The sequence below is a fragment of the Canis aureus genome, chromosome 30 (assembly GCF_053574225.1).
Source record: "Canis aureus isolate CA01 chromosome 30, VMU_Caureus_v.1.0, whole genome shotgun sequence".
NCBI classification, from domain to species: Eukaryota; Metazoa; Chordata; class Mammalia; order Carnivora; family Canidae; genus Canis; species Canis aureus.
Genome location: NC_135640.1, coordinates 40,147,909 through 40,154,400, shown reverse-complemented (window position 1 = coordinate 40,154,400; position 6,492 = coordinate 40,147,909).

Genomic DNA, 6,492 nt, shown 5'->3' with positions numbered 1-6,492 from the left:
GCATCTCTGGGTCTGAGGTCCCTGCCCCCATCCATCTCCGGGCGCCTCAGCCCCCGGGGCGCTGCACCCCCGCAGGGGACCCCACAGCCTGGCGGCCCTCCCCCGGCTTCCCCTGGAGTCCTGCCCGCCCCTGGGGAGACGGATGCTCCCCTGCTCACACGCCGGGAACGGCATCCCCACTCAGAGAAACCAGGGATGACGGGCCTTTTGTCCCACTGTCCTGGATGGGAAGAGGGGAGGCCCCAGATCCGGGGGCCCCTCCACCCAGCGAGCCTGCTGGCTGATGCAGCCCAGGTACAGCCTGGCACCTGCACAGGCAGCGAGCAGCCCCCGGGCCCAGGTGCCGGTCCCCTCCCACCCTGGCACCTCCACGGTCCCACCTGTCCCGTGCCCACCCTCGGGGTCACCACTGCCAGCCCTGGCCCCTTCCTCCATCATCCTGGGCTCTGGCTCCTGCCCCCCTCCCCATTCTCTGTGAGGGCCTGGTTCAAAACCAAGACACAGCCTGCTGCTCCCAGGACGTCAGGCAGGATTCAAGGCCCTGAGGAGGCCAGGAAACAGCCCTGATCGTTGGGCTGTGCAGGCCCCGCGGGTGGAACTGGCCTCGAAGGAGTAGAGGCCGGGGCTCAGCCTCCTCTCAGGCCGACAGGCGGCCCCTCCGGGGGTGTGGGCCCCTGGGCCCCACCGCAGCCCCGTCACCCCTCTCCTGCTATCTTTGCCCCTTTCCCTGGCTCCACCTTTATCTCTGTGCACTGTGGATGCCGGCAAGCCTGTGAGCCCTCGGAGCAAGGTAGGCAGGTAAACAGAGCTCCGCGGCCTGCCCGGGGGAGCCTGGCACTTCCCCACGGTGCCAGGCAGCGCGGGTCACGGGCGGGCACCACGCAGCCCAGAAAGTACACACCGGCCACTCACTGGCCCTTGGGCAGCCCGCCCAGCGCTGCTCTTTGTCGGGTGGCTTGGCCCCTAGTGCCGGTTCTCTGACGGAGCCTCGTCCCTGCAGAGAGACGGGGACAGTTACCCCTGCCCCTCGGCCTGTCACTCCTCGCCTCTTCTGGGGCCGCCCCCCCCTCCTCCTGCCCAGAGCCCCAGCACCCGGCACAGACTCCGAGACAGGGCTCCTCAGTGACGGCAAACATCTCCCGGTGGGGTTCGGCCCGAGGCCACGGACGGTACAGAGTCCGTCCCTTGTCACTCTGGTTTGGGGACCTGCATATAGATGCTCCCTGGGATTCATTATGCGGGGCTGTGTCCCAGCCACTATCCTGAGTGGGAGGAGGACCCTGTAGGGTGTGGGGAGGCTCCCTCGGTTCCAGATCCAAAGCCTGGAACAGAGTGCGACGTGATGGTTGGCTTCCATCTGAAATCAACGTGAAGAATAATGCAGGTGACTTTCCAGGAGGCCCCGGGTGCGGCACCTGCGGACGGGGTGTGGAGGGAACCCCTGGCCCCGGCCAGCCCCGACTGCTGCGGGAGGCAGAGCGCGTTTGCAGCCCAGCCCGTCGCTCTGTCCTTCCCCGGGGCGACCTGTGTGCTCTGTTTGGTCTGCACCTGGTGAGTCACCGGCCGAGGGCTCGGGAAGGTGAGGAACTGGGTCACTGTCGGTATACCAGGGGACATGGGGACAGCTGTCAGGGACCAGAGTTCTTTGCGGCCAAGTGCAGTCTCCCACTCCACAGATAAAGAAACTGAGGCCAGCTCTGGCCAGGCCCTTCTCCCCTGCTGTTCCTCCAATGTGTCCACGGGGCAGCAGTCCTCTGCCTAGTCCCCAAGGAGGACACCCGGCTCCTCTTTGCTTCCACGGCCCCTCCAGGCAGTCCCACCCCAAGACCCCGATGCCTGCCCGTGTCGAAGGCAGGTGGTCTTCTGGCTTCCCATAACCCCGAATACCTACTAGTCTGCTCTTGGGGAAATCCGGAGATCCCAGCACCCGTGGGAGCAAACCTCCTGGGGACTTAGGTTACTGTTGGGATGGCCTTCAGGAGCTGGAGAGGCAAGGGCAGTGCCCCGTCTGACGTGAGGAGGGACAGCCTAAAAGCCATTGAGGCGGCACCCGGCCGGATTCCATCACCCGATTGCTGGGTTTGCTGAGCCCAGTCATCTTTGCCAGCGTGTTACCCTAAATCACGTCCTCAGGAAAGTCAGCGGCAGGCAGGCCATCACTCCCAGACCTGGTCCCTGCAAACCCCGACACCCTAACTGTCCCACCTCCCCTGTGGCCACCCCCGGAGGAATTGCCTGCGAGTGGACAATCGGTAATGTTGGCCTTTGTTGGTCGATTCTGCAAACTATGCATCAGACCTCCTTTCCAGCCCTGACGGGATGACAGTGAATTCAATGCACAAAGTCCCTGATGTTATGGGGCCTCCATTTTAGGGAAACAGGTGCCCTGGCTGGTGGTGCAATGGAGCAGATGTGTCTCAGCAGGGTTTTTTTTTGGGGGGGTGGGGGGGTATTGTTTTGTTTTTTTAAAGAATAAGCAAAAATAAAATAAAAAAGAAAAGAATAAGCAGCTGGTGGAGAAGCTTGCTGTGGCCATGAGATCACGTCCCATCATCAGAGACATACTCTTCACCACCGTTGGTGGAGGTTAACTGTGCCACCACTGTGACTGCAGTAGCCCACACCCTACGGCAGAGGCGTACGCGGCTACATTTGCGTTACGACCCCTCTCTTCAAACATCGGGGTGCATTTTCACTTCCACAGACGTAACTGCTTATTCAGACCCCCCATCTGTCTGTGTGCTTTTCTCATTTGAAATAAATAACCCCACTTCCTGTTGTTGGAAGATGTGCAGCTTATGAAGAGTTATCTTGAGTGGATCCCAAAGAATACAAATGAGCCACTGGTGCGGTGCGAGTCGTAAATTAACACTTCGGTCTTTGAGTTTATTAAAGCAAATGGCTGTGGATCGAGTAAACTGAGACATAAACATTTGGAGTGTGGAGAACTACAGTTTGACCGAGACTCCGAAGGCTATCTTAAGGAAAAGAGAGCATATGATAACTTGCGTTTGTTCGTCAGGGTTTTGAGTGAGTTCCACTTCTGCGTATTTGGACTGAGTAGAGAGTTTAGACCAACAACCCCAGTGAAAGCAACTGGGTAAACTGTTTTTTAAAACAGTTTAAAGTGGGGATCCCTGGGTGGCTCAGCGGTTTCGCACCTGCCTTAGGCCCAGGGTGCGATCCTGGAGTCCCGAGATCGAGTCCCACGTCGGGCTCCCTGCATGGGGCCACCTTCTCCCTCTGCCTGTGTCTCTGCCTCTCTCTTTCTCTCTCTCTATGTCTATCATAAATAAATAAAAATAAATCTTAAATGAATAAATAAATAAATAAATAAATAAATAAATAAATAATAAAACAGTTTAAAGCAATTGGAGCCCTAACAAGGCGGTAAAATGGTATGGACATAGATTCAGAAGAAGATGGAAATCTGGAGAGGGATGGTCAGCATTGGATGCTGCCTCTGTGCTGAGGGTGTCTGTGGATTCACAAAGAGAAGGCCAAGCATCTGAGTAGCACTTTGGCCACCTCGTGGGGCAGGAGGTCCAGGACAGGAATCCAGGCCTGCCAAGTCTAGGTTTTTATAACTCCCTGAAACCTTGAGTTGGGAACACAATGGGTCACACGTTAGAGGTCAAGAGGAAGAAAAAGCCACTCAGCCCCCACGTGGACCACCGCGTAGCCTCAAGACACCCACGTGGTCCCAAGTATGTCAACCACTGAAATTGTATTAAGGCAATCCCAGGTTGGTGGTACCTCCCAGTACCTGGCTGAAATAGGAGAAAATCCTGTCTAGAGAAAGGTGATATCCCACCGCACCTCAAATTTTTTCTTTTCTTTTCTTTCTTTTCTTTTCTTTTCTTTTCTTTTCTTTTCTTTTCTTTTCTTTTCTTTTCTTTTCTTTTCCTTTCTTTTCTTTTCTTCTTTTCTTTCTTTTCTTTTCTTTTTTTTTTAAATTTATGATAGTCACACACAGAGAGAGAGGCAGAGACACAGGCAGAGGGAGAAGCAGGCTCCATGCACTGGGAGCCCGACATGGGATTCGATCCTGGGTCTCCAGGATCGCGCCCTGGGCCAAAGGCAGGCGCCAAACCGTTGCACCACCCAGGGATCCCCACCTCAAATTATTTCTAAGCAATCTCTGAAATACAATGTTTGGCACTCTATCAAAGACAACCAGAAACACAAGGAGACAAGACAACATAAATCAGAACTAGCGAAAGGAACAGACAATAGAAAGAGGCATGCGAGGGCTCTGGGTAAAAGAATTATCAAACACAATCACTACAGTAATCATGCTTATGGTGTTCAAGGTCATAAAAGGCGATATTCAAAAATTTTAGCAGGAAACAAAAAACTTAAAGAAAAAAGTGAGAAAAGTTTGGGAACAAAATACAAATTCCACAACTGAAAAAATACATCACAAATTGAGAACACAGTGAGTGTGTTTTACAGCAGGTTAGACCCAGCTGAAGAGAGAATTAAAACCTGGAAGGTAAGCCAGAAAAAAAAAAAAAATCCAGATCCAAGCAAGTGGTGACAAAGAAACCGGAAAAGACAAAAGAGGGCACTAAAGATGGAAGATACAGTGAAAGTGCAACATTTCAGAAGCGGAGAGAATGGACACAATGATATTTGAAGAAATGGCAGCTGAGAAGGTAATTTATTTTTTCTCTTTATTTAATAGGGAACTAGGCTCACCGTTCTTTATGACTTTCTCCTTCGGGAGCTGAAGTGCATTAAAAAAGACCCAATCATCACCATCACATAACTAGGGCGAAAAGACTCTATTTTAATGATATGGAAACAGATGAATTTCACGCAAGCCTAAACAATCTTCTTTACAACTATCATTCCTTACTTTGGCTAATAAAGGAATGATAAAAATAGAATTATTTTAGCTAACACACTATCCGTAACTGTTTTGGTGATTTAGGAATACAGATGAGCAGCTTTCCAAGCATTTGAAATGAAAAAGAAACTAAGATTGTCCTATGACAGTGAAACTGAAACTCGGAAATAGCTCCCGGGGAAAAAGATGTGCAAAACTTTCTTAATTGTACAGAATAGCTCCCGGAAAGTGTGGCTTGACAATGACCTGGATGATGTAATGTCTTGAGTAAGCTCTACGCCTGACGTGGGGTTTGAGCTCACAACCTCCAGATCAAGAGTCACATGCCCTCCCCACTGAGCCAGCCAGGTGCCCCGACAATGACCTGAATGATGTACTATCTTGACCTAATTAGGTGTGGGGATGTGGGGCAGACTTATCAGCCAAAGGAAGCAGAAAAAAAAAAAAAAAAGGTGGTCACAGAAATAGATATTCACTGGGCTCAGGAAGCACGGTCCAGGGCAAGGACTGTCACCATCCCCATACTCCAGACAAGACTCTCCCATCAAAACACCTTGTATATGTTTGAATAGGAATGAACTCCCAGGGACGCCTGGGTGGCTCAGCGGTTGAGCAGAATCTGCCTTCGGCTCAGGTCGGGATCCCGGGGTCCTGGGATCGAGTCCCCCATCAGGCTCCCCGCAGGGAGCCTGCTTCTCCCTCTTCCTGTGTCTCTGCCTCTCTCTGTGTGTCTCTCATGAATAAATAAATAAAATCTTAAAAAAAAAAAAAAAGGAATGAACTCTCATTTATTCAACTAATTCCTTTATTTGGGGTCCAGGTCTCCCATTGCAATTTTCTGGTTCCATTTGGGCTTCCAAGCTGAGTATCCACGTGAAAAAAATGGTCACTTGGGCAATTGTTGATTATAGGCTGTAAGTTAGCGTTTATACCTCAGACTGTTGGGTTGATTGATGTGAGTCTACTGCTGCAGAAGCATCGACTCAAAAGCTAGGGATCTGAATCCATAGGGCTGGGGCCCCAAATCTAGACACATGTTACGTTTGCCAAAATATATACCAAACTGTGAGTCCTCTTGGATTTGTTGTTCATTCTCTGGTTGCAGCTCCAGTGCTGTTATTGGCTAAAAATGGTCTTATTTTTCTAAATGTATCTTTTGAAAATGAAACCACTATGATTACACACAATGAAGGGTCATCATCAAACAGCTTATCCCTCCCTCACCCCTACCCATTCCAGTCATTAAATGGTCACTTAATTTCTTCTGGAATGTCTGGAATCTACCACCATAACTTTAAAATACTGAGCATATTCTATTTACGAATTTATTGATTTGAGATACGTAGAAGAAAAAACTAGAAATACGGTGAGTTTCTACCTCCCAAGAGTTTTCCTTGCCTTTATTTAGAACGTAAGTTTTGAAATTCTATATCGATGATCAGATTGATATTTTACGCACATGCTTTCTTTTTCACTTATAGCTTCTCTTTCAAATCATGCTATTTGCTTTATGAATGTAGTAATTTTAATCTCACAAAAGGTATTCATGATAGGGGTGCCCGGGTGGCTCAGTGGTTGAGCGTCTGCCTTCTGCTCAGGTTGTGATCCTGGGGTCCCGGGATCGAGTCTTACATCAGGCT